The sequence below is a fragment of the Hyla sarda genome, unplaced genomic scaffold (genome assembly GCF_029499605.1).
Source record: "Hyla sarda isolate aHylSar1 unplaced genomic scaffold, aHylSar1.hap1 scaffold_659, whole genome shotgun sequence".
In the NCBI taxonomy this organism is placed as follows: domain Eukaryota; kingdom Metazoa; phylum Chordata; class Amphibia; order Anura; family Hylidae; genus Hyla; species Hyla sarda.
In genome coordinates, this window is record NW_026610674.1 from 65,454 (window position 1) to 91,880 (window position 26,427).

The 26,427-nt window shown below is 46.3% G+C and overlaps 12 non-coding genes across 12 annotated transcripts; all 12 read left to right on the top strand.

Moving 5' to 3' along the window:
- The first annotated feature begins 353 nt into the window (after positions 1-353).
- LOC130342806 (U2 spliceosomal RNA) lies at positions 354-544 on the top strand. Its single transcript, XR_008882286.1, has one exon. It is a non-coding gene; the product is annotated as a U2 spliceosomal RNA (small nuclear RNA).
- Positions 545-2,635: 2,091 nt separating this feature from the next.
- Positions 2,636-2,826, top strand: LOC130342804 (U2 spliceosomal RNA). The gene has a single exon (XR_008882284.1). It is a non-coding gene; the product is annotated as a U2 spliceosomal RNA (small nuclear RNA).
- A 2,092-nt stretch (positions 2,827-4,918) lies between these two features.
- LOC130342845 (U2 spliceosomal RNA) lies at positions 4,919-5,109 on the top strand. The gene has a single exon (XR_008882319.1). It is a non-coding gene; the product is annotated as a U2 spliceosomal RNA (small nuclear RNA).
- Positions 5,110-7,203: 2,094 nt separating this feature from the next.
- Positions 7,204-7,394, top strand: LOC130342846 (U2 spliceosomal RNA). The gene has a single exon (XR_008882320.1). It is a non-coding gene; the product is annotated as a U2 spliceosomal RNA (small nuclear RNA).
- Positions 7,395-9,494: 2,100 nt separating this feature from the next.
- LOC130342847 (U2 spliceosomal RNA) lies at positions 9,495-9,685 on the top strand. Its single transcript, XR_008882321.1, has one exon. It is a non-coding gene; the product is annotated as a U2 spliceosomal RNA (small nuclear RNA).
- Positions 9,686-11,781: 2,096 nt separating this feature from the next.
- On the top strand, positions 11,782-11,972 carry LOC130342849 (U2 spliceosomal RNA). The gene has a single exon (XR_008882322.1). It is a non-coding gene; the product is annotated as a U2 spliceosomal RNA (small nuclear RNA).
- A 2,092-nt stretch (positions 11,973-14,064) lies between these two features.
- Positions 14,065-14,255, top strand: LOC130342850 (U2 spliceosomal RNA). Its single transcript, XR_008882323.1, has one exon. It is a non-coding gene; the product is annotated as a U2 spliceosomal RNA (small nuclear RNA).
- Positions 14,256-16,354: 2,099 nt separating this feature from the next.
- LOC130342851 (U2 spliceosomal RNA) lies at positions 16,355-16,545 on the top strand. The gene has a single exon (XR_008882324.1). It is a non-coding gene; the product is annotated as a U2 spliceosomal RNA (small nuclear RNA).
- A 2,099-nt stretch (positions 16,546-18,644) lies between these two features.
- Positions 18,645-18,835, top strand: LOC130342852 (U2 spliceosomal RNA). Its single transcript, XR_008882325.1, has one exon. It is a non-coding gene; the product is annotated as a U2 spliceosomal RNA (small nuclear RNA).
- A 2,086-nt stretch (positions 18,836-20,921) lies between these two features.
- Positions 20,922-21,112, top strand: LOC130342853 (U2 spliceosomal RNA). Its single transcript, XR_008882326.1, has one exon. It is a non-coding gene; the product is annotated as a U2 spliceosomal RNA (small nuclear RNA).
- Positions 21,113-23,194: 2,082 nt separating this feature from the next.
- Positions 23,195-23,386, top strand: LOC130342802 (U2 spliceosomal RNA). The gene has a single exon (XR_008882283.1). It is a non-coding gene; the product is annotated as a U2 spliceosomal RNA (small nuclear RNA).
- A 2,081-nt stretch (positions 23,387-25,467) lies between these two features.
- LOC130342855 (U2 spliceosomal RNA) lies at positions 25,468-25,658 on the top strand. Its single transcript, XR_008882328.1, has one exon. It is a non-coding gene; the product is annotated as a U2 spliceosomal RNA (small nuclear RNA).
- Positions 25,659-26,427: the final 769 nt, after the last annotated feature.

Consider the following 26,427-nt stretch of genomic DNA (forward strand, 5'->3'; position numbering starts at 1 on the left):
CGTTTGGGGACAGCCAAGGAGGCATCTGCAGGCAACAAAGGTAGGTGTGTGCTTGTGTGTGTGTTTCCTATGCAGATCCTAAGCCCAGTGTCACATGCAAGTAGGAGGAGTAAGAAGGGTTCCTGGCAAATCCGGGTTATGGATTGCATTTAAAAAGGCCCCGTGGGAGTGCAATGGGCCCCTGTCTTGCTGCTTAGCAATAATGGTATGGGTTTAGGTTCTGCTGTGTGTACTGGTGGTTGACTGCCCCCCAGCCCAGAGTGTGCATGGAAAATTGTCTGGCAGCCTCCCTGACAGCAAGCAGTGATAGTGCCCATGAAGGGGACCTTGTTGGGCCCGCACCTTTCACGGTTATCGCTTCTCGGCCTTTTGGCTAAGATCAAGTGTAGTATCTGTTCTTATCAGTTTAATATCTGATACGTCCCCTATCTGGGGACCATATATTAAATGGATTTTTGAGAACGGGGGCCGATTTCGAAGCTTGCTTCCGTCGCCCTATGCATTTACCCGATATGGCAGTATCTTCGGGTACAGTGCACCACCCCCTTACAGGGTTAAAAAGAAAGATTCCTACTTTCATTGCTACCTGCTTGCTGGCTAGCCAGCTAGCCAGCCCTGTGGGCCTTGCTGCTGCTGCAGCCAAAAAACAAAAGGTGCTGCTTCTGCTGCTTCTGCTTCTGCTTGTGTCTGGCCCCTGTTGGAGCGTCCAGGCACAGGACTTCTGCTGCTGCTGACTAAATGGCCTCCTTAATTGGATCATTTGAGTAGCCAGCACACCTGTGCAGGTAGGGCATGACATGATAGGCAGCTGCCTTGATAGCGGGTGGGTGCTGAATGTTCCTAATTGACAAAATAAGATTAATGCTTATGAAGAAATATAAAATCTCATCCCTTCCCCAATATCGCGCCACACCCCTACCCCTTAATTCCCTGGTTGAACGTGATGGACATATGTCTTTTTTCGACCGTACTAACTATGTAACTATGTAACATAACATGGGGGGGGGGGGGGGGGGGTCTCCTGGCTGTTCACACAGGTGTGTCATTGCTGTACATTGACCATGCATTGCTTCTGTGGTATTGCAAAGGCAAAGACAAATGCTTCCAGCCATCCATTGCACTAATGGATTGGTCATCAGCTGGCTGTCTATGTCCCGCATCAATATAGACCAAAGTACAGAGGGTTAGGCTATGCTATTGTGCACCTACCTGATGCATCAGAAGGTGCGAGGCCCTTGCTAAATTCTGTGCACAGACTTTGAGATCTATGCTTTAGACTGTATCTAAACCTGCTCCAACATGGACTGACATTCTGGCCTACTTTCAGCCGATGCGACTTGTCTGTCGCTGAACAGTCGCTTTTTATGTATTCAGCACCTATGTATAATGTTGTAAAAATGCTCTAGAAGCTAAAGTCGCAGAAATGTCACACATATTTGGCCTGCAACTTTCTGTGCGACAAATTCAGACAGGAAAAATCAGTATAAATCCTTAGAAAATTATCCCCCAGTGTCTCCATCTGCTGGCGGTATTGAATAAGCATTGCTGCACTGATGGGGTATGCATTAGACGAAAAAAAAGAAGAAAAAGAAGAATAATACGCCCAGAAAAGAGGCGAAAAGGAGAAAAACGTAAAAAAACGTGAAAAAAAAGTAAGAGGAAGAGAAGGGAAAAAAAGGTGGAAATGGGTTTAAAAGTGATTTCGGGGGAGAAATATATATATATATATATATATATATATATATATATATATATATATATATGCGCACACACACACATAGATATAAACGTATTCTCCGTTGAGATATTGCAGCCGCTGCTGTGTCCAGGCCCAGGAGCCTTAGCACTGTGCTGTGATGTCACTCAATACCACTGACATCACTAGGTGTAAACAACATCTCTCCTTTGCTGTGTATGTGACTATGGAGCTGTTTGGTGATGTCGTCTATTACGGCCTTCATAGAAGCAACAGGAGATTGTTGCATCCATCTTGAACCCTCAGAACTACAGTGCTATGATGTCACTCACTTCCACAGGCCTTGCAGAGTGTAAACAACAACAACCCAGCTTTGTTGTGTATGTAACCAAAGGGATTTGTGATGTCACCTAGAACCTTCACAGCAGCGACAGCTTTATGAGGAGCATCAGCACTGCTCTGCCTGAGCAGAACCATCACCGCCATAGGTTGTCAAATAACCCGGATTTAACCCACACAGGTAAGTCCAATGGGGTGCAGGCATGTCCTCTATGCTTACAGCTTCCCGTGGGTGTTGGTTTGATACCGTTTGGGGACAGCCAAGGAGGCATCTGCAGGCAACAAAGGTAGGTGTGTGCTTGTGTGTGTGTTTCCTATGCAGATCCTAAGCCCAGTGTCACATGCAAGTAGGAGGAGTAAGAAGGGTTCCTGGCAAATCCGGGTTATGGATTGCATTTAAAAAGGCCCCGTGGGAGTGCAATGGGCCCCTGTCTTGCTGCTTAGCAATAATGGTATGGGTTTAGGTTCTGCTGTGTGTACTGGTGGTTGACTGCCCCCCAGCCCAGAGTGTGCATGGAAAATTGTCTGGCAGCCTCCCTGACAGCAAGCAGTGATAGTGCCCATGAAGGGGACCTTGTTGGGCCCGCCCCTTTCACGGTTATCGCTTCTCGGCCTTTTGGCTAAGATCAAGTGTAGTATCTGTTCTTATCAGTTTAATATCTGATACGTCCCCTATCTGGGGACCATATATTAAATGGATTTTTGAGAACGGGGGCCGATTTCGAAGCTTGCTTCCGTCGCCCTATGCATTGACTCGATATGGCAGTATCTTCGGGTACAGTGCACCACCCCCTTACAGGGTTAAAAAGAAAGATTCCTACTTTCATTGCTACCTGCTTGCTGGCTAGCCAGCTAGCCAGCCCTGTGGGCCTTGCTGCTGCTGCAGCCAAAAAACAAAAGGTGGTGCTGCTGCTGCTTCTGCTGCTTCTGCTTCTGCTTGTGTCTGGCCCCTGTTGGAGCGTCCAGGCACAGGACTTCTGCTGCTGCTGACTAAATGGCCTCCTTAATTGGATCATTTGAGTAGCCAGCACACCTGTGCAGGTAGGGCATGACATGATAGGCAGCTGCCTTGATAGCGGGTGGGTGCTGAATGTTCCTAATTGACAAAATAAGATTAATGCTTATGAAGAAATATAAAATCTCATCCCTTCCCCAATATCGCGCCACACCCCTACCCCTTAATTCCCTGGTTGAACGTGATGGACATATGTCTTTTTTCGACCGTACTAACTATGTAACTATGTAACATAACATGGGGGGGGGGGGGGGGGGGTCTCCTGGCTGTTCACACAGGTGTGTCATTGCTGTACATTGACCATGCATTGCTTCTGTGGTATTGCAAAGGCAAAGACAAATGCTTCCAGCCATCCATTGCACTAATGGATTGGTCATCAGCTGGCTGTCTATGTCCCGCATCAATATAGACCAAAGTACAGAGGGTTAGGCTATGCTATTGTGCACCTACCTGATGCATCAGAAGGTGCGAGGCCCTTGCTAAATTCTGTGCACAGACTTTGAGATCTATGCTTTAGACTGTATCTAAACCTGCTCCAACATGGACTGACATTCTGGCCTACTTTCAGCCGATGCGACTTGTCTGTCGCTGAACAGTCGCTTTTTATGTATTCAGCACCTATGTATAATGTTGTAAAAATGCTCTAGAAGCTAAAGTCGCAGAAATGTCACACATATTTGGCCTGCAACTTTCTGTGCGACAAATTCAGACAGGAAAAATCAGTATAAATCCTTAGAAAATTATCCCCCAGTGTCTCCATCTGCTGGCGGTATTGAATAAGCATTGCTGCACTGATGGGGTATGCATTAGACGAAAAAAAAGAAGAAAAAGAAGAATAATACGCCCAGAAAAGAGGCGAAAAGGAGAAAAACGTAAAAAAACGTGAAAAAAAAGTAAGAGGAAGAGAAGGGAAAAAAAGGTGGAAATGGGTTTAAAAGTGATTTCGGCGGAGAAATATATATATATATATATATATATATATATATATATATATATGCGCACACACACACATAGATATAAACGTATTCTCCGTTGAGATATTGCAGCCGCTGCTGTGTCCAGGCCCAGGAGCCTTAGCACTGTGCTGTGATGTCACTCAATACCACTGACATCACTAGGTGTAAACAACATCTCTCCTTTGCTGTGTATGTGACTATGGAGCTGTTTGGTGATGTCGTCTATTATGGCCTTCATAGAAGCAACAGGAGATTGTTGCATCCATCTTGAACCCTCAGAACTACAGTGCTATGATGTCACTCACTTCCACAGGCCTTGCAGAGTGTAAACAACAACAACCCAGCTTTGTTGTGTATGTAACCAAAGGGATTTGTGATGTCACCTAGAACCTTCACAGCAGCGACAGCTTTATGAGGAGCATCAGCACTGCTCTGCCTGAGCAGAACCATCACCGCCATAGGTTGTCAAATAACCCGGATTTAACCCACACAGGTAAGTCCAATGGGGTGCAGGCATGTCCTCTATGCTTACAGCTTCCCGTGGGTGTTGGTTTGATACCGTTTGGGGACAGCCAAGGAGGCATCTGCAGGCAACAAAGGTAGGTGTGTGCTTGTGTGTGTGTTTCCTATGCAGATCCTAAGCCCAGTGTCACATGCAAGTAGGAGGAGTAAGAAGGGTTCCTTGCAAATCCGGGTTATGGATTGCATTTAAAAAGGCCCCGTGGGAGTGCAATGGGCCCCTGTCTTGCTGCTTAGCAATAATGGTATGGGTTTAGGTTCTGCTGTGTGTACTGGTGGTTGACTGCCCCCCAGCCCAGAGTGTGCATGGAAAATTGTCTGGCAGCCTCCCTGACAGCAAGCAGTGATAGTGCCCATGAAGGGGACCTTGTTGGGCCCGCCCCTTTCACGGTTATCGCTTCTCGGCCTTTTGGCTAAGATCAAGTGTAGTATCTGTTCTTATCAGTTTAATATCTGATACGTCCCCTATCTGGGGACCATATATTAAATGGATTTTTGAGAACGGGGGCCGATTTCGAAGCTTGCTTCCGTCGCCCTATGCATTGACCCGATATGGCAGTATCTTCGGGTACAGTGCACCACCCCCTTACAGGGTTAAAAAGAAAGATTCCTACTTTCATTGCTACCTGCTTGCTGGCTAGCCAGCTAGCCAGCCCTGTGGGCCTTGCTGCTGCTGCAGCCAAAAAACAAAAGGTGGTGCTGCTGCTGCTTCTGCTGCTTCTGCTTCTGCTTGTGTCTGGCCCCTGTTGGAGCGTCCAGGCACAGGACTTCTGCTGCTGCTGACTAAATGGCCTCCTTAATTGGATCATTTGAGTAGCCAGCACACCTGTGCAGGTAGGGCATGACATGATAGGCAGCTGCCTTGATAGCGGGTGGGTGCTGAATGTTCCTAATTGACAAAATAAGATTAATGCTTATGAAGAAATATAAAATCTCATCCCTTCCCCAATATCGCGCCACACCCCTACCCCTTAATTCCCTGGTTGAACGTGATGGACATATGTCTTTTTTCGACCGTACTAACTATGTAACTATGTAACATAACATGGGGGGGGGGGGGGGGTCTCCTGGCTGTTCACACAGGTGTGTCATTGCTGTACATTGACCATGCATTGCTTCTGTGGTATTGCAAAGGCAAAGACAAATGCTTCCAGCCATCCATTGCACTAATGGATTGGTCATCAGCTGGCTGTCTATGTCCCGCATCAATATAGACCAAAGTACAGAGGGTTAGGCTATGCTATTGTGCACCTACCTGATGCATCAGAAGGTGCGAGGCCCTTGCTAAATTCTGTGCACAGACTTTGAGATCTATGCTTTAGACTGTATCTAAACCTGCTCCAACATGGACTGACATTCTGGCCTACTTTCAGCCGATGCGACTTGTCTGTCGCTGAACAGTCACTTTTTATGTATTCAGCACCTATGTATAATGTTGTAAAAATGCTCTAGAAGCTAAAGTCGCAGAAATGTCACACATATTTGGCCTGCAACTTTCTGTGCGACAAATTCAGACAGGAAAAATCAGTATAAATCCTTAGAAAATTATCCCCCAGTGTCTCCATCTGCTGGCGGTATTGAATAAGCATTGCTGCACTGATGGGGTATGCATTAGACGAAAAAAAAGAAGAAAAAGAAGAATAATACGCCCAGAAAAGAGGCAAAAAGGAGAAAAACGTAAAAAAACGTGAAAAAAAAGTAAGAGGAAGAGAAGGGAAAAAAAGGTGGAAATGGGTTTAAAAGTGATTTCGGCGGAGAATATATATATATATATATATATATATATATATATATATATATATATATGCGCACACACACACATAGATATAAACGTATTCTCCGTTGAGATATTGCAGCCGCTGCTGTGTCCAGGCCCAGGAGCCTTAGCACTGTGCTGTGATGTCACTCAATACCACTGACATCACTAGGTGTAAACAACATCTCTCCTTTGCTGTGTATGTGACTATGGAGCTGTTTGGTGATGTCGTCTATTACGGCCTTCATAGAAGCAACAGGAGATTGTTGCATCCATCTTGAACCCTCAGAACTACAGTGCTATGATGTCACTCACTTCCACAGGCCTTGCAGAGTGTAAACAACAACAACCCAGCTTTGTTGTGTATGTAACCAAAGGGATTTGTGATGTCACCTAGAACCTTCACAGCAGCGACAGCTTTATGAGGAGCATCAGCACTGCTCTGCCTGAGCAGAACCATCACCGCCATAGGTTGTCAAATAACCCGGATTTAACCCACACAGGTAAGTCCAATGGGGTGCAGGCATGTCCTCTATGCTTACAGCTTCCCGTGGGTGTTGGTTTGATACCGTTTGGGGACAGCCAAGGAGGCATCTGCAGGCAACAAAGGTAGGTGTGTGCTTGTGTGTGTGTTTCCTATGCAGATCCTAAGCCCAGTGTCACATGCAAGTAGGAGGAGTAAGAAGGGTTCCTGGCAAATCCGGGTTATGGATTGCATTTAAAAAGGCCCCGTGGGAGTGCAATGGGCCCCTGTCTTGCTGCTTAGCAATAATGGTATGGGTTTAGGTTCTGCTGTGTGTACTGGTGGTTGACTGCCCCCCAGCCCAGAGTGTGCATGGAAAATTGTCTGGCAGCCTCCCTGACAGCAAGCAGTGATAGTGCCCATGAAGGGGACCTTGTTGGGCCCGCCCCTTTCACGGTTATCGCTTCTCGGCCTTTTGGCTAAGATCAAGTGTAGTATCTGTTCTTATCAGTTTAATATCTGATACGTCCCCTATCTGGGGACCATATATTAAATGGATTTTTGAGAACGGGGGCCGATTTCGAAGCTTGCTTCCGTCGCCCTATGCATTGACCCGATATGGCAGTATCTTCGGGTACAGTGCACCACCCCCTTACAGGGTTAAAAAGAAAGATTCCTACTTTCATTGCTACCTGCTTGCTGGCTAGCCAGCTAGCCAGCCCTGTGGGCCTTGCTGCTGCTGCAGCCAAAAAACAAAAGGTGGTGCTGCTGCTGCTTCTGCTGCTTCTGCTTCTGCTTGTGTCTGGCCCCTGTTGGAGCGTCCAGGCACAGGACTTCTGCTGCTGCTGACTAAATGGCCTCCTTAATTGGATCATTTGAGTAGCCAGCACACCTGTGCAGGTAGGGCATGACATGATAGGCAGCTGCCTTGATAGCGGGTGGGTGCTGAATGTTCCTAATTGACAAAATAAGATTAATGCTTATGAAGAAATATAAAATCTCATCCCTTCCCCCAATATCGCGCCACACCCCTACCCCTTAATTCCCTGGTTGAACGTGATGGACATATGTCTTTTTTCGACCGTACTAACTATGTAACTATGTAACATAACATGGGGGGGGGGGGGGGGGGTCTCCTGGCTGTTCACACAGGTGTGTCATTGCTGTACATTGACCATGCATTGCTTCTGTGGTATTGCAAAGGCAAAGACAAATGCTTCCAGCCATCCATTGCACTAATGGATTGGTCATCAGCTGGCTGTCTATGTCCCGCATCAATATAGACCAAAGTACAGAGGGTTAGGCTATGCTATTGTGCACCTACCTGATGCATCAGAAGGTGCGAGGCCCTTGCTAAATTCTGTGCACAGACTTTGAGATCTATGCTTTAGACTGTATCTAAACCTGCTCCAACATGGACTGACATTCTGGCCTACTTTCAGCCGATGCGACTTGTCTGTCGCTGAACAGTCGCTTTTTATGTATTCAGCACCTATGTATAATGTTGTAAAAATGCTCTAGAAGCTAAAGTCGCAGAAATGTCACACATATTTGGCCTGCAACTTTCTGTGCGACAAATTCAGACAGGAAAAATCAGTATAAATCCTTAGAAAATTATCCCCCAGTGTCTCCATCTGCTGGCGGTATTGAATAAGCATTGCTGCACTGATGGGGTATGCATTAGACGAAAAAAAAGAAGAAAAAGAAGAATAATACGCCCAGAAAAGAGGCGAAAAGGAGAAAAACGTAAAAAAACGTGAAAAAAAAGTAAGAGGAAGAGAAGGGAAAAAAAGGTGGAAATGGGTTTAAAAGTGATTTCGGCGGAGAAATATATATATATATATATATATATATATATATATATATATATATATATATGCGCACACACACACATAGATATAAACGTATTCTCCGTTGAGATATTGCAGCCGCTGCTGTGTCCAGGCCCAGGAGCCTTAGCACTGTGCTGTGATGTCACTCAATACCACTGACATCACTAGGTGTAAACAACATCTCTCCTTTGCTGTGTATGTGACTATGGAGCTGTTTGGTGATGTCGTCTATTACGGCCTTCATAGAAGCAACAGGAGATTGTTGCATCCATCTTGAACCCTCAGAACTACAGTGCTATGATGTCACTCACTTCCACAGGCCTTGCAGAGTGTAAACAACAACAACCCAGCTTTGTTGTGTATGTAACCAAAGGGATTTGTGATGTCACCTAGAACCTTCACAGCAGCGACAGCTTTATGAGGAGCATCAGCACTGCTCTGCCTGAGCAGAACCATCACCGCCATAGGTTGTCAAATAACCCGGATTTAACCCACACAGGTAAGTCCAATGGGGTGCAGGCATGTCCTCTATGCTTACAGCTTCCCGTGGGTGTTGGTTTGATACCGTTTGGGGACAGCCAAGGAGGCATCTGCAGGCAACAAAGGTAGGTGTGTGCTTGTGTGTGTGTTTCCTATGCAGATCCTAAGCCCAGTGTCACATGCAAGTAGGAGGAGTAAGAAGGGTTCCTGGCAAATCCGGGTTATGGATTGCATTTAAAAAGGCCCCGTGGGAGTGCAATGGGCCCCTGTCTTGCTGCTTAGCAATAATGGTATGGGTTTAGGTTCTGCTGTGTGTACTGGTGGTTGACTGCCCCCCAGCCCAGAGTGTGCATGGAAAATTGTCTGGCAGCCTCCCTGACAGCAAGCAGTGATAGTGCCCATGAAGGGGACCTTGTTGGGCCCGCCCCTTTCACGGTTATCGCTTCTCGGCCTTTTGGCTAAGATCAAGTGTAGTATCTGTTCTTATCAGTTTAATATCTGATACGTCCCCTATCTGGGGACCATATATTAAATGGATTTTTGAGAACGGGGGCCGATTTCGAAGCTTGCTTCCGTCGCCCTATGCATTGACCCGATATGGCAGTATCTTCGGGTACAGTGCACCACCCCCTTACAGGGTTAAAAAGAAAGATTCCTACTTTCATTGCTACCTGCTTGCTGGCTAGCCAGCTAGCCAGCCCTGTGGGCCTTGCTGCTGCTGCAGCCAAAAAACAAAAGGTGGTGCTGCTGCTGCTTCTGCTGCTTCTGCTTCTGCTTGTGTCTGGCCCCTGTTGGAGCGTCCAGGCACAGGACTTCTGCTGCTGCTGACTAAATGGCCTCCTTAATTGGATCATTTGAGTAGCCAGCACACCTGTGCAGGTAGGGCATGACATGATAGGCAGCTGCCTTGATAGCGGGTGGGTGCTGAATGTTCCTAATTGACAAAATAAGATTAATGCTTATGAAGAAATATAAAATCTCATCCCTTCCCCAATATCGCGCCACACCCCTACCCCTTAATTCCCTGGTTGAACGTGATGGACATATGTCTTTTTTCGACCGTACTAACTATGTAACTATGTAACATAACATGGGGGGGGGGGGGGGGGTCTCCTGGCTGTTCACACAGGTGTGTCATTGCTGTACATTGACCATGCATTGCTTCTGTGGCATTGCAAAGGCAAAGACAAATGCTTCCAGCCATCCATTGCACTAATGGATTGGTCATCAGCTGGCTGTCTATGTCCCGCATCAATATAGACCAAAGTACAGAGGGTTAGGCTATGCTATTGTGCACCTACCTGATGCATCAGAAGGTGCGAGGCCCTTGCTAAATTCTGTGCACAGACTTTGAGATCTATGCTTTAGACTGTATCTAAACCTGCTCCAACATGGACTGACATTCTGGCCTACTTTCAGCCGATGCGACTTGTCTGTCGCTGAACAGTCGCTTTTTATGTATTCAGCACCTATGTATAATGTTGTAAAAATGCTCTAGAAGCTAAAGTCGCAGAAATGTCACACATATTTGGCCTGCAACTTTCTGTGCGACAAATTCAGACAGGAAAAATCAGTATAAATCCTTAGAAAATTATCCCCCAGTGTCTCCATCTGCTGGCGGTATTGAATAAGCATTGCTGCACTGATGGGGTATGCATTAGACGAAAAAAAAGAAGAAAAAGAAGAATAATACGCCCAGAAAAGAGGCGAAAAGGAGAAAAACGTAAAAAAACGTGAAAAAAAAGTAAGAGGAAGAGAAGGGAAAAAAAGGTGGAAATGGGTTTAAAAGTGATTTCGGCGGAGAAATATATATATATATATATATATATATATATATATATATATATATATATGCGCACACACACACATAGATATAAACGTATTCTCCGTTGAGATATTGCAGCCGCTGCTGTGTCCAGGCCCAGGAGCCTTAGCACTGTGCTGTGATGTCACTCAATACCACTGACATCACTAGGTGTAAACAACATCTCTCCTTTGCTGTGTATGTGACTATGGAGCTGTTTGGTGATGTCGTCTATTACGGCCTTCATAGAAGCAACAGGAGATTGTTGCATCCATCTTGAACCCTCAGAACTACAGTGCTATGATGTCACTCACTTCCACAGGCCTTGCAGAGTGTAAACAACAACAACCCAGCTTTGTTGTGTATGTAACCAAAGGGATTTGTGATGTCACCTAGAACCTTCACAGCAGTGACAGCTTTATGAGGAGCATCAGCACTGCTCTGCCTGAGCAGAACCATCACCGCCATAGGTTGTCAAATAACCCGGATTTAACCCACACAGGTAAGTCCAATGGGGTGCAGGCATGTCCTCTATGCTTACAGCTTCCCGTGGGTGTTGGTTTGATACCGTTTGGGGACAGCCAAGGAGGCATCTGCAGGCAACAAAGGTAGGTGTGTGCTTGTGTGTGTGTTTCCTATGCAGATCCTAAGCCCAGTGTCACATGCAAGTAGGAGGAGTAAGAAGGGTTCCTGGCAAATCCGGGTTATGGATTGCATTTAAAAAGGCCCCGTGGGAGTGCAATGGGCCCCTGTCTTGCTGCTTAGCAATAATGGTATGGGTTTAGGTTCTGCTGTGTGTACTGGTGGTTGACTGCCCCCCAGCCCAGAGTGTGCATGGAAAATTGTCTGGCAGCCTCCCTGACAGCAAGCAGTGATAGTGCCCATGAAGGGGACCTTGTTGGGCCCGCCCCTTTCACGGTTATCGCTTCTCGGCCTTTTGGCTAAGATCAAGTGTAGTATCTGTTCTTATCAGTTTAATATCTGATACGTCCCCTATCTGGGGACCATATATTAAATGGATTTTTGAGAACGGGGGCCGATTTCGAAGCTTGCTTCCGTCGCCCTATGCATTGACCCGATATGGCAGTATCTTCGGGTACAGTGCACCACCCCCTTACAGGGTTAAAAAGAAAGATTCCTACTTTCATTGCTACCTGCTTGCTGGCTAGCCAGCTAGCCAGCCCTGTGGGCCTTGCTGCTGCTGCAGCCAAAAAACAAAAGGTGGTGCTGCTGCTGCTTCTGCTGCTTCTGCTTCTGCTTGTGTCTGGCCCCTGTTGGAGCGTCCAGGCACAGGACTTCTGCTGCTGCTGACTAAATGGCCTCCTTAATTGGATCATTTGAGTAGCCAGCACACCTGTGCAGGTAGGGCATGACATGATAGGCAGCTGCCTTGATAGCGGGTGGGTGCTGAATGTTCCTAATTGACAAAATAAGATTAATGCTTATGAAGAAATATAAAATCTCATCCCTTCCCCAATATCGCGCCACACCCCTACCCCTTAATTCCCTGGTTGAACGTGATGGACATATGTCTTTTTTCGACCGTACTAACTATGTAACTATGTAACATAACATGGGGGGGGGGGGGGGGGTCTCCTGGCTGTTCACACAGGTGTGTCATTGCTGTACATTGACCATGCATTGCTTCTGTGGTATTGCAAAGGCAAAGACAAATGCTTCCAGCCATCCATTGCACTAATGGATTGGTCATCAGCTGGCTGTCTATGTCCCGCATCAATATAGACCAAAGTACAGAGGGTTAGGCTATGCTATTGTGCACCTACCTGATGCATCAGAAGGTGCGAGGCCCTTGCTAAATTCTGTGCACAGACTTTGAGATCTATGCTTTAGACTGTATCTAAACCTGCTCCAACATGGACTGACATTCTGGCCTACTTTCAGCCGATGCGACTTGTCTGTCGCTGAACAGTCGCTTTTTATGTATTCAGCACCTATGTATAATGTTGTAAAAATGCTCTAGAAGCTAAAGTCGCAGAAATGTCACACATATTTGGCCTGCAACTTTCTGTGCGACAAATTCAGACAGGAAAAATCAGTATAAATCCTTAGAAAATTATCCCCCAGTGTCTCCATCTGCTGGCGGTATTGAATAAGCATTGCTGCACTGATGGGGTATGCATTAGACGAAAAAAAAGAAGAAAAAGAAGAATAATACGCCCAGAAAAGAGGCGAAAAGGAGAAAAACGTAAAAAAACGTGAAAAAAAAGTAAGAGGAAGAGAAGGGAAAAAAAGGTGGAAATGGGTTTAAAAGTGATTTCGGCGGAGAAATATATATATATATATATATATATATATATATATATTTATATATGCGCACACACACACATAGATATAAACGTATTCTCCGTTGAGATATTGCAGCCGCTGCTGTGTCCAGGCCCAGGAGCCTTAGCACTGTGCTGTGATGTCACTCAATACCACTGACATCACTAGGTGTAAACAACATCTCTCCTTTGCTGTGTATGTGACTATGGAGCTGTTTGGTGATGTCGTCTATTACGGCCTTCATAGAAGCAACAGGAGATTGTTGCATCCATCTTGAACCCTCAGAACTACAGTGCTATGATGTCACTCACTTCCACAGGCCTTGCAGAGTGTAAACAACAACAACCCAGCTTTGTTGTGTATGTAACCAAAGGGATTTGTGATGTCACCTAGAACCTTCACAGCAGCGACAGCTTTATGAGGAGCATCAGCACTGCTCTGCCTGAGCAGAACCATCACCGCCATAGGTTGTCAAATAACCCGGATTTAACCCACACAGGTAAGTCCAATGGGGTGCAGGCATGTCCTCTATGCTTACAGCTTCCCGTGGGTGTTGGTTTGATACCGTTTGGGGACAGCCAAGGAGGCATCTGCAGGCAACAAAGGTAGGTGTGTGCTTGTGTGTGTGTTTCCTATGCAGATCCTAAGCCCAGTGTCACATGCAAGTAGGAGGAGTAAGAAGGGTTCCTGGCAAATCCGGGTTATGGATTGCATTTAAAAAGGCCCCGTGGGAGTGCAATGGGCCCCTGTCTTGCTGCTTAGCAATAATGGTATGGGTTTAGGTTCTGCTGTGTGTACTGGTGGTTGACTGCCCCCCAGCCCAGAGTGTGCATGGAAAATTGTCTGGCAGCCTCCCTGACAGCAAGCAGTGATAGTGCCCATGAAGGGGACCTTGTTGGGCCCGCCCCTTTCACGGTTATCGCTTCTCGGCCTTTTGGCTAAGATCAAGTGTAGTATCTGTTCTTATCAGTTTAATATCTGATACGTCCCCTATCTGGGGACCATATATTAAATGGATTTTTGAGAACGGGGGCCGATTTCGAAGCTTGCTTCCGTCGCCCTATGCATTGACCCGATATGGCAGTATCTTCGGGTACAGTGCACCACCCCCTTACAGGGTTAAAAAGAAAGATTCCTACTTTCATTGCTACCTGCTTGCTGGCTAGCCAGCTAGCCAGCCCTGTGGGCCTTGCTGCTGCAGCCAAAAAACAAAAGGTGGTGCTGCTGCTGCTGCTTCTGCTGCTTCTGCTTGTGTCTGGCCGCTGTTGGAGCGTCCAGGCACAGGACTTCTGCTGCTGCTGACTAAATGGCCTCCTTAATTGGATCATTTGAGTAGCCAGCACACCTGTGCAGGTAGGGCATGACATGATAGGCAGCTGCCTTGATAGCGGGTGGGTGCTGAATGTTCCTAATTGACAAAATAAGATTAATGCTTATGAAGAAATATAAAATCTCATCCCTTCCCCAATATCGCGCCACACCCCTACCCCTTAATTCCCTGGTTGAACTTGATGGACATATGTCTTTTTTCGACCGTACTAACTATGTAACTATGTAACATAACATGGGGGGGGGGGGGGGGGGTCTCCTGGCTGTTCACACAGGTGTGTCATTGCTGTACATTGACCATGCATTGCTTCTGTGGTATTGCAAAGGCAAAGACAAATGCTTCCAGCCATCCATTGCACTAATGGATTGGTCATCAGCTGGCTGTCTATGTCCCGCATCAATATAGACCAAAGTACAGAGGGTTAGGCTATGCTATTGTGCACCTACCTGATGCATCAGAAGGTGCGAGGCCCTTGCTAAATTCTGTGCACAGACTTTGAGATCTATACTTTAGACTGTATCTAAACCTGCTCCAACATGGACTGACATTCTGGCCTACTTTCAGCCGATGCGACTTGTCTGTCGCTGAACAGTCGCTTTTTATGTATTCAGCACCTATGTATAATGTTGTAAAAATGCTCTAGAAGCTAAAGTCGCAGAAATGTCACACATATTTGGCCTGCAACTTTCTGTGCGACAAATTCAGACAGGAAAAATCAGTATAAATCCTTAGAAAATTATCCCCCAGTGTCTCCATCTGCTGGCGGTATTGAATAAGCATTGCTGCACTGATGGGGTATGCATTAGACGAAAAAAAAGAAGAAAAAGAAGAATAATACGCCCAGAAAAGAGGCGAAAAGGAGAAAAACGTAAAAAAACGTGAAAAAAAAGTAAGAGGAAGAGAAGGGAAAAAAAGGTGGAAATGGGTTTAAAAGTGATTTCGGCGGAGAAATATATATATATATATATATATATATATATATATATATATATATATGTATATATACGCGCACACACACACATATATATAAACGTATTCTCCGTTGAGATATTGCAGCCGCTGCTGTGTCCAGGCCCAGGAGCCTTAGCACTGTGCTGTGATGTCACTCAATACCACTGACATCACTAGGTGTAAACAACATCTCTCCTTTGCTGTGTATGTGACTATGGAGCTGTTTGGTGATGTCGTCTATTATGGCCTTCATAGAAGCAACAGGAGATTGTTGCATCCATCTAGAACCCTCAGAACTACAGTGCTATGATGTCACTCACTTCCACAGGCCTTGCAGAGTGTAAACAACAACAACCCAGCTTTGTTGTGTATGTAACCATAGGGATTTGTGATGTCACCTAGAACCTTCACAGCAGCGACAGCTTTATGAGGAGCATCAGCACTGCTCTGCCTGAGCAGAACCATCACCGCCATAGGTTGTCAAATAACCCGGATTTAACCCACACAGGTAAGTCCAATGGGGTGCAGGCATGTCCTCTATGCTTACAGCTTCCCGTGGGTGTTGGTTTGATACCGTTTGGGGACAGCCAAGGAGGCATCTGCAGGCAACAAAGGTAGGTGTGTGCTTGTGTGTGTGTTTCCTATGCAGATCCTAAGCCCAGTGTCACATGCAAGTAGGAGGAGTAAGAAGGGTTCCTGGCAAATCCGGGTTATGGATTGCATTTAAAAAGGCCCCGTGGGAGTGCAATGGGCCCCTGTCTTGCTGCTTAGCAATAATGGTATGGGTTTAGGTTCTGCTGTGTGTACTGGTGGTTGACTGCCCCCCAGCCCAGAGTGTGCATGGAAAATTGTCTGGCAGCCTCCCTGACAGCAAGCAGTGATAGTGCCCATGAAGGGGACCTTGTTGGGCCCGCCCCTTTCACGGTTATCGCTTCTCGGCCTTTTGGCTAAGATCAAGTGTAGTATCTGTTCTTATCAGTTTAATATCTGATACGTCCCCTATCTGGGGACCATATATTAAATGGATTTTTGAGAACGGGGGCCGATTTCGAAGCTTGCTTCCGTCGCCCTATGCATTGACCCGATATGGCAGTATCTTCGGGTACAGTGCACCACCCCCTTACAGGGTTAAAAAGAAAGATTCCTACTTTCATTGCTACCTGCTTGCTGGCTAGCCAGCTAGCCAGCCCTGTGGGCCTTGCTGCTGCAGCCAAAAAACAAAAGGTGGTGCTGCTGCTGCTGCTTCTGCTGCTTCTGCTTGTGTCTGGCCGCTGTTGGAGCGTCCAGGCACAGGACTTCTGCTGCTGCTGACTAAATGGCCTCCTTAATTGGATCATTTGAGTAGCCAGCACACCTGTGCAGGTAGGGCATGACATGATAGGCAGCTGCCTTGATAGCGGGTGGGTGCTGAATGTTCCTAATTGACAAAATAAGATTAATGCTTATGAAGAAATATAAAATCTCATCCCTTCCCCAATATCGCGCCACACCCCTACCCCTTAATTCCCTGGTTGAACTTGATGGACATATGTCTTTTTTCGACCGTACTAACTATGTAACTATGTAACATAACATGGGGGGGGGGGGGGGGGGTCTCCTGGCTGTTCACACAGGTGTGTCATTGCTGTACATTGACCATGCATTGCTTCTGTGGTATTGCAAAGGCAAAGACAAATGCTTCCAGCCATCCATTGCACTAATGGATTGGTCATCAGCTGGCTGTCTATGTCCCGCATCAATATAGACCAAAGTACAGAGGGTTAGGCTATGCTATTGTGCACCTACCTGATGCATCAGAAGGTGCGAGGCCCTTGCTAAATTCTGTGCACAGACTTTGAGATCTATACTTTAGACTGTATCTAAACCTGCTCCAACATGGACTGACATTCTGGCCTACTTTCAGCCGATGCGACTTGTCTGTCGCTGAACAGTCGCTTTTTATGTATTCAGCACCTATGTATAATGTTGTAAAAATGCTCTAGAAGCTAAAGTCGCAGAAATGTCACACATATTTGGCCTGCAACTTTCTGTGCGACAAATTCAGACAGGAAAAATCAGTATAAATCCTTAGAAAATTATCCCCCAGTGTCTCCATCTGCTGGCGGTATTGAATAAGCATTGCTGCACTGATGGGGTATGCATTAGACGAAAAAAAAGAAGAAAAAGAAGAATAATACGCCCAGAAAAGAGGCGAAAAGGAGAAAAACGTAAAAAAACGTGAAAAAAAAGTAAGAGGAAGAGAAGGGAAAAAAAGGTGGAAATGGGTTTAAAAGTGATTTCGGCGGAGAAATATATATATATATATATATATATATATATATATATATATATATATGTATATATACGCGCACACACACACATATATATAAACGTATTCTCCGTTGAGATATTGCAGCCGCTGCTGTGTCCAGGCCCAGGAGCCTTAGCACTGTGCTGTGATGTCACTCAATACCACTGACATCACTAGGTGTAAACAACATCTCTCCTTTGCTGTGTATGTGACTATGGAGCTGTTTGGTGATGTCGTCTATTATGGCCTTCATAGAAGCAACAGGAGATTGTTGCATCCATCTAGAACCCTCAGAACTACAGTGCTATGATGTCACTCACTTCCACAGGCCTTGCAGAGTGTAAACAACAACAACCCAGCTTTGTTGTGTATGTAACCATAGGGATTTGTGATGTCACCTAGAACCTTCACAGCAGCGACAGCTTTATGAGGAGCATCAGCACTGCTCTGCCTGAGCAGAACCATCACCGCCATAGGTTGTCAAATAACCCGGATTTAACCCACACAGGTAAGTCCAATGGGGTGCAGGCATGTCCTCTATGCTTACAGCTTCCCGTGGGTGTTGGTTTGATACCGTTTGGGGACAGCCAAGGAGGCATCTGCAGGCAACAAAGGTAGGTGTGTGCTTGTGTGTGTGTTTCCTATGCAGATCCTAAGCCCAGTGTCACATGCAAGTAGGAGGAGTAAGAAGGGTTCCTGGCAAATCCGGGTTATGGATTGCATTTAAAAAGGCCCCGTGGGAGTGCAATGGGCCCCTGTCTTGCTGCTTAGCAATAATGGTATGGGTTTAGGTTCTGCTGTGTGTACTGGTGGTTGACTGCCCCCCAGCCCAGAGTGTGCATGGAAAATTGTCTGGCAGCCTCCCTGACAGCAAGCAGTGATAGTGCCCATGAAGGGGACCTTGTTGGGCCCGCCCCTTTCACGGTTATCGCTTCTCGGCCTTTTGGCTAAGATCAAGTGTAGTATCTGTTCTTATCAGTTTAATATCTGATACGTCCCCTATCTGGGGACCATATATTAAATGGATTTTTGAGAACGGGGGCCGATTTCGAAGCTTGCTTCCGTCGCCCTATGCATTGACCCGATATGGCAGTATCTTCGGGTACAGTGCACCACCCCCTTACAGGGTTAAAAAGAAAGATTCCTACTTTCATTGCTACCTGCTTGCTGGCTAGCCAGCTAGCCAGCCCTGTGGGCCTTGCTGCTGCAGCCAAAAAACAAAAGGTGGTGCTGCTGCTGCTGCTTCTGCTGCTTCTGCTTGTGTCTGGCCGCTGTTGGAGCGTCCAGGCACAGGACTTCTGCTGCTGCTGACTAAATGGCCTCCTTAATTGGATCATTTGAGTAGCCAGCACACCTGTGCAGGTAGGGCATGACATGATAGGCAGCTGCCTTGATAGCGGGTGGGTGCTGAATGTTCCTAATTGACAAAATAAGATTAATGCTTATGAAGAAATATAAAATCTCATCCCTTCCCCAATATCGCGCCACACCCCTACCCCTTAATTCCCTGGTTGAACTTGATGGACATATGTCTTTTTTCGACCGTACTAACTATGTAACTATGTAACATAACATGGGGGGGGGGGGGGGGTCTCCTGGCTGTTCACACAGGTGTGTCATTGCTGTACATTGACCATGCATTGCTTCTGTGGTATTGCAAAGGCAAAGACAAATGCTTCCAGCCATCCATTGCACTAATGGATTGGTCATCAGCTGGCTGTCTATGTCCCGCATCAATATAGACCAAAGTACAGAGGGTTAGGCTATGCTATTGTGCACCTACCTGATGCATCAGAAGGTGCGAGGCCCTTGCTAAATTCTGTGCACAGACTTTGAGATCTATACTTTAGACTGTATCTAAACCTGCTCCAACATGGACTGACATTCTGGCCTACTTTCAGCCGATGCGACTTGTCTGTCGCTGAACAGTCGCTTTTTATGTATTCAGCACCTATGTATAATGTTGTAAAAATGCTCTAGAAGCTAAAGTCGCAGAAATGTCACACATATTTGGCCTGCAACTTTCTGTGCGACAAATTCAGACAGGAAAAATCAGTATAAATCCTTAGAAAATTATCCCCCAGTGTCTCCATCTGCTGGCGGTATTGAATAAGCATTGCTGCACTGATGGGGTATGCATTAGACGAAAAAAAAGAAGAAAAAGAAGAATAATACGCCCAGAAAAGAGGCGAAAAGGAGAAAAACGTAAAAAAACGTGAAAAAAAAGTAAGAGGAAGAGAAGGGAAAAAAAGGTGGAAATGGGTTTAAAAGTGATTTCGGCGGAGAATATATATATATATATATATATATATATATATATATATATATATACGCGCACACACACACATATATATAAACGTATTCTCCGTTGAGATATTGCAGCCGCTGCTGTGTCCAGGCCCAGGAGCCTTAGCACTGTGCTGTGATGTCACTCAATACCACTGACATCACTAGGTGTAAACAACATCTCTCCTTTGCTGTGTATGTGACTATGGAGCTGTTTGGTGATGTCGTCTATTATGGCCTTCATAGAAGCAACAGGAGATTGTTGCATCCATCTAGAACCCTCAGAACTACAGTGCTATGATGTCACTCACTTCCACAGGCCTTGCAGAGTGTAAACAACAACAACCCAGCTTTGTTGTGTATGTAACCATAGGGATTTGTGATGTCACCTAGAACCTTCACAGCAGCGACAGCTTTATGAGGAGCATCAGCACTGCTCTGCCTGAGCAGAACCATCACCGCCATAGGTTGTCAAATAACCCGGATTTAACCCACACAGGTAAGTCCAATGGGGTGCAGGCATGTCCTCTATGCTTACAGCTTCCCGTGGGTGTTGGTTTGATACCGTTTGGGGACAGCCAAGGAGGCATCTGCAGGCAACAAAGGTAGGTGTGTGCTTGTGTGTGTGTTTCCTATGCAGATCCTAAGCCCAGTGTCACATGCAAGTAGGAGGAGTAAGAAGGGTTCCTGGCAAATCCGGGTTATGGATTGCATTTAAAAAGGCCCCGTGGGAGTGCAATGGGCCCCTGTCTTGCTGCTTAGCAATAATGGTATGGGTTTAGGTTCTGCTGTGTGTACTGGTGGTTGACTGCCCCCCAGCCCAGAGTGTGCATGGAAAATTGTCTGGCAGCCTCCCTGACAGCAAGCAGTGATAGTGCCCATGAAGGGGACCTTGTTGGGCCCGCCCCTTTCACGGTTATCGCTTCTCGGCCTTTTGGCTAAGATCAAGTGTAGTATCTGTTCTTATCAGTTTAATATCTGATACGTCCCCTATCTGGGGACCATATATTAAATGGATTTTTGAGAACGGGGGCCGATTTCGAAGCTTGCTTCCGTCGCCCTATGCATTGACCCGATATGGCAGTATCTTCGGGTACAGTGCACCACCCCCTTACAGGGTTAAAAAGAAAGATTCCTACTTTCATTGCTACCTGCTTGCTGGCTAGCCAGCTAGCCAGCCCTGTGGGCCTTGCTGCTGCAGCCAAAAAACAAAAGGTGGTGCTGCTGCTGCTGCTTCTGCTGCTTCTGCTTGTGTCTGGCCGCTGTTGGAGCGTCCAGGCACAGGACTTCTGCTGCTGCTGACTAAATGGCCTCCTTAATTGGATCATTTGAGTAGCCAGCACACCTGTGCAGGTAGGGCATGACATGATAGGCAGCTGCCTTGATAGCGGGTGGGTGCTGAATGTTCCTAATTGACAAAATAAGATTAATGCTTATGAAGAAATATAAAATCTCATCCCTTCCCCAATATCGCGCCACACCCCTACCCCTTAATTCCCTGGTTGAACTTGATGGACATATGTCTTTTTTCGACCGTACTAACTATGTAACTATGTAACATAACATGGGGGGGGGGGGGGGGGGGTCTCCTGGCTGTTCACACAGGTGTGTCATTGCTGTACATTGACCATGCATTGCTTCTGTGGTATTGCAAAGGCAAAGACAAATGCTTCCAGCCATCCATTGCACTAATGGATTGGTCATCAGCTGGCTGTCTATGTCCCGCATCAATATAGACCAAAGTAGAGGGTTAGGCTATGCTATTGTGCACCTACCTGATGCATCAGAAGGTGCGAGGCCCTTGCTAAATTCTGTGCACAGACTTTGAGATCTATACTTTAGACTGTATCTAAACCTGCTCCAACATGGACTGACATTCTGGCCTACTTTCAGCCGATGCGACTTGTCTGTCGCTGAACAGTCGCTTTTTATGTATTCAGCACCTATGTATAATGTTGTAAAAATGCTCTAGAAGCTAAAGTCGCAGAAATGTCACACATATTTGGCCTGCAACTTTCTGTGCGACAAATTCAGACAGGAAAAATCAGTATAAATCCTTAGAAAATTATCCCCCAGTGTCTCCATCTGCTGGCGGTATTGAATAAGCATTGCTGCACTGATGGGGTATGCATTAGACGAAAAAAAAGAAGAAAAAGAAGAATAATACGCCCAGAAAAGAGGCGAAAAGGAGAAAAACGTAAAAAAACGTGAAAAAAAAGTAAGAGGAAGAGAAGGGAAAAAAAGGTGGAAATGGGTTTAAAAGTGATTTCGGCGGAGAAATATATATATATATATATATATATATATATATATATATACGCGCACACACACACATATATATAAACGTATTCTCCGTTGAGATATTGCAGCCGCTGCTGTGTCCAGGCCCAGGAGCCTTAGCACTGTGCTGTGATGTCACTCAATACCACTGACATCACTAGGTGTAAACAACATCTCTCCTTTGCTGTGTATGTGACTATGGAGCTGTTTGGTGATGTTGTCTATTATGGCCTTCATAGAAGCAACAGGAGATTGTTGCATCCATCTAGAACCCTCAGAACTACAGTGCTATGATGTCACTCACTTCCACAGGCCTTGCAGAGTGTAAACAACAACAACCCAGCTTTGTTGTGTATGTAACCATAGGGATTTGTGATGTCACCTAGAACCTTCACAGCAGCGACAGCTTTATGAGGAGCATCAGCACTGCTCTGCCTGAGCAGAACCATCACCGCCATAGGTTGTCAAATAACCCGGATTTAACCCACACAGGTAAGTCCAATGGGGTGCAGGCATGTCCTCTATGCTTACAGCTTCCCGTGGGTGTTGGTTTGATACCGTTTGGGGACAGCCAAGGAGGCATCTGCAGGCAACAAAGGTAGGTGTGTGCTTGTGTGTGTGTTTCCTATGCAGATCCTAAGCCCAGTGTCACATGCAAGTAGGAGGAGTAAGAAGGGTTCCTGGCAAATCCGGGTTATGGATTGCATTTAAAAAGGCCCCGTGGGAGTGCAATGGGCCCCTGTCTTGCTGCTTAGCAATAATGGTATGGGTTTAGGTTCTGCTGTGTGTACTGGTGGTTGACTGCCCCCCAGCCCAGAGTGTGCATGGAAAATTGTCTGGCAGCCTCCCTGACAGCAAGCAGTGATAGTGCCCATGAAGGGGACCTTGTTGGGCCCGCCCCTTTCACGGTTATCGCTTCTCGGCCTTTTGGCTAAGATCAAGTGTAGTATCTGTTCTTATCAGTTTAATATCTGATACGTCCCCTATCTGGGGACCATATATTAAATGGATTTTTGAGAACGGGGGGCCGATTTCGAAGCTTGCTTCCGTCGCCCTATGCATTGACCCGATATGGCAGTATCTTCGGGTACAGTGCACCACCCCCTTACAGGGTTAAAAAGAAAGATTCCTACTTTCATTGCTACCTGCTTGCTGGCTAGCCAGCTAGCCAGCCCTGTGGGCCTTGCTGCTGCAGCCAAAAAACAAAAGGTGGTGCTGCTGCTGCTGCTTCTGCTGCTTCTGCTTGTGTCTGGCCGCTGTTGGAGCGTCCAGGCACAGGACTTCTGCTGCTGCTGACTAAATGGCCTCCTTAATTGGATCATTTGAGTAGCCAGCACACCTGTGCAGGTAGGGCATGACATGATAGGCAGCTGCCTTGATAGCGGGTGGGTGCTGAATGTTCCTAATTGACAAAATAAGATTAATGCTTATGAAGAAATATAAAATCTCATCCCTTCCCCAATATCGCGCCACACCCCTACCCCTTAATTCCCTGGTTGAACTTGATGGACATATGTCTTTTTTCGACCGTACTAACTATGTAACTATGTAACATAACATGGGGGGGGGGGGGGGGTCTCCTGGCTGTTCACACAGGTGTGTCATTGCTGTACATTGACCATGCATTGCTTCTGTGGTATTGCAAAGGCAAAGACAAATGCTTCCAGCCATCCATTGCACTAATGGATTGGTCATCAGCTGGCTGTCTATGTCCCGCATCAATATAGACCAAAGTACAGAGGGTTAGGCTATGCTATTGTGCACCTACCTGATGCATCAGAAGGTGCGAGGCCCTTGCTAAATTCTGTGCACAGACTTTGAGATCTATACTTTAGACTGTATCTAAACCTGCTCCAACATGGACTGACATTCTGGCCTACTTTCAGCCGATGCGACTTGTCTGTCGCTGAACAGTCGCTTTTTATGTATTCAGCACTTATGTATAATGTTGTAAAAATGCTCTAGAAGCTAAAGTCGCAGAAATGTCACACATATTTGGCCTGCAACTTTCTGTGCGACAAATTCAGACAGGAAAAATCAGTATAAATCCTTAGAAAATTATCCCCCAGTGTCTCCATCTGCTGGCGGTATTGAATAAGCATTGCTGCACTGATGGGGTATGCATTAGACGAAAAAAAAGAAGAAAAAGAAGAATAATACGCCCAGAAAAGAGGCGAAAAGGAGAAAAACGTAAAAAAACGTGAAAAAAAAGTAAGAGGAAGAGAAGGGAAAAAAAGGTGGAAATGGGTTTAAAAGTGATTTCGGCGGAGAAATATATATATATATATATATATATATATATATATATATATACGCGCACACACACATATATATAAACGTATTCTCCGTTGAGATATTGCAGCCGCTGCTGTGTCCAGGCCCAGGAGCCTTAGCACTGTGCTGTGATGTCACTCAATACCACTGACATCACTAGGTGTAAACAACATCTCTCCTTTGCTGTGTATGTGACTATGGAGCTGTTTGGTGATGTCGTCTATTATGGCCTTCATAGAAGCAACAGGAGATTGTTGCATCCATCTAGAACCCTCAGAACTACAGTGCTATGATGTCACTCACTTCCACAGGCCTTGCAGAGTGTAAACAACAACAACCCAGCTTTGTTGTGTATGTAACCATAGGGATTTGTGATGTCACCTAGAACCTTCACAGCAGCGACAGCTTTATGAGGAGCATCAGCACTGCTCTGCCTGAGCAGAACCATCACCGCCATAGGTTGTCAAATAACCCGGATTTAACCCACACAGGTAAGTCCAATGGGGTGCAGGCATGTCCTCTATGCTTACAGCTTCCCGTGGGTGTTGGTTTGATACCGTTTGGGGACAGCCAAGGAGGCATCTGCAGGCAACAAAGGTAGGTGTGTGCTTGTGTGTGTGTTTCCTATGCAGATCCTAAGCCCAGTGTCACATGCAAGTAGGAGGAGTAAGAAGGGTTCCTGGCAAATCCGGGTTATGGATTGCATTTAAAAAGGCCCCGTGGGAGTGCAATGGGCCCCTGTCTTGCTGCTTAGCAATAATGGTATGGGTTTAGGTTCTGCTGTGTGTACTGGTGGTTGACTGCCCCCCAGCCCAGAGTGTGCATGGAAAATTGTCTGGCAGCCTCCCTGACAGCAAGCAGTGATAGTGCCCATGAAGGGGACCTTGTTGGGCCCGCCCCTTTCACGGTTATCGCTTCTCGGCCTTTTGGCTAAGATCAAGTGTAGTATCTGTTCTTATCAGTTTAATATCTGATACGTCCCCTATCTGGGGACCATATATTAAATGGATTTTTGAGAACGGGGGCCGATTTCGAAGCTTGCTTCCGTCGCCCTATGCATTGACCCGATATGGCAGTATCTTCGGGTACAGTGCACCACCCCCTTACAGGGTTAAAAAGAAAGATTCCTACTTTCATTGCTACCTGCTTGCTGGCTAGCCAGCTAGCCAGCCCTGTGGGCCTTGCTGCTGCAGCCAAAAAACAAAAGGTGGTGCTGCTGCTGCTGCTTCTGCTGCTTCTGCTTGTGTCTGGCCGCTGTTGGAGCGTCCAGGCACAGGACTTCTGCTGCTGCTGACTAAATGGCCTCCTTAATTGGATCATTTGAGTAGCCAGCACACCTGTGCAGGTAGGGCATGACATGATAGGCAGCTGCCTTGATAGCGGGTGGGTGCTGAATGTTCCTAATTGACAAAATAAGATTAATGCTTATGAAGAAATATAAAATCTCATCCCTTCCCCAATATCGCGCCACACCCCTACCCCTTAATTCCCTGGTTGAACTTGATGGACATATGTCTTTTTTCGACCGTACTAACTATGTAACTATGTAACATAACATGGGGGGGGGGGGGGGGGTCTCCTGGCTGTTCACACAGGTGTGTCATTGCTGTACATTGACCATGCATTGCTTCTGTGGTATTGCAAAGGCAAAGACAAATGCTTCCAGCCATCCATTGCACTAATGGATTGGTCATCAGCTGGCTGTCTATGTCCCGCATCAATATAGACCAAAGTACAGAGGGTTAGGCTATGCTATTGTGCACCTACCTGATGCATCAGAAGGTGCGAGGCCCTTGCTAAATTCTGTGCACAGACTTTGAGATCTATACTTTAGACTGTATCTAAACCTGCTCCAACATGGACTGACATT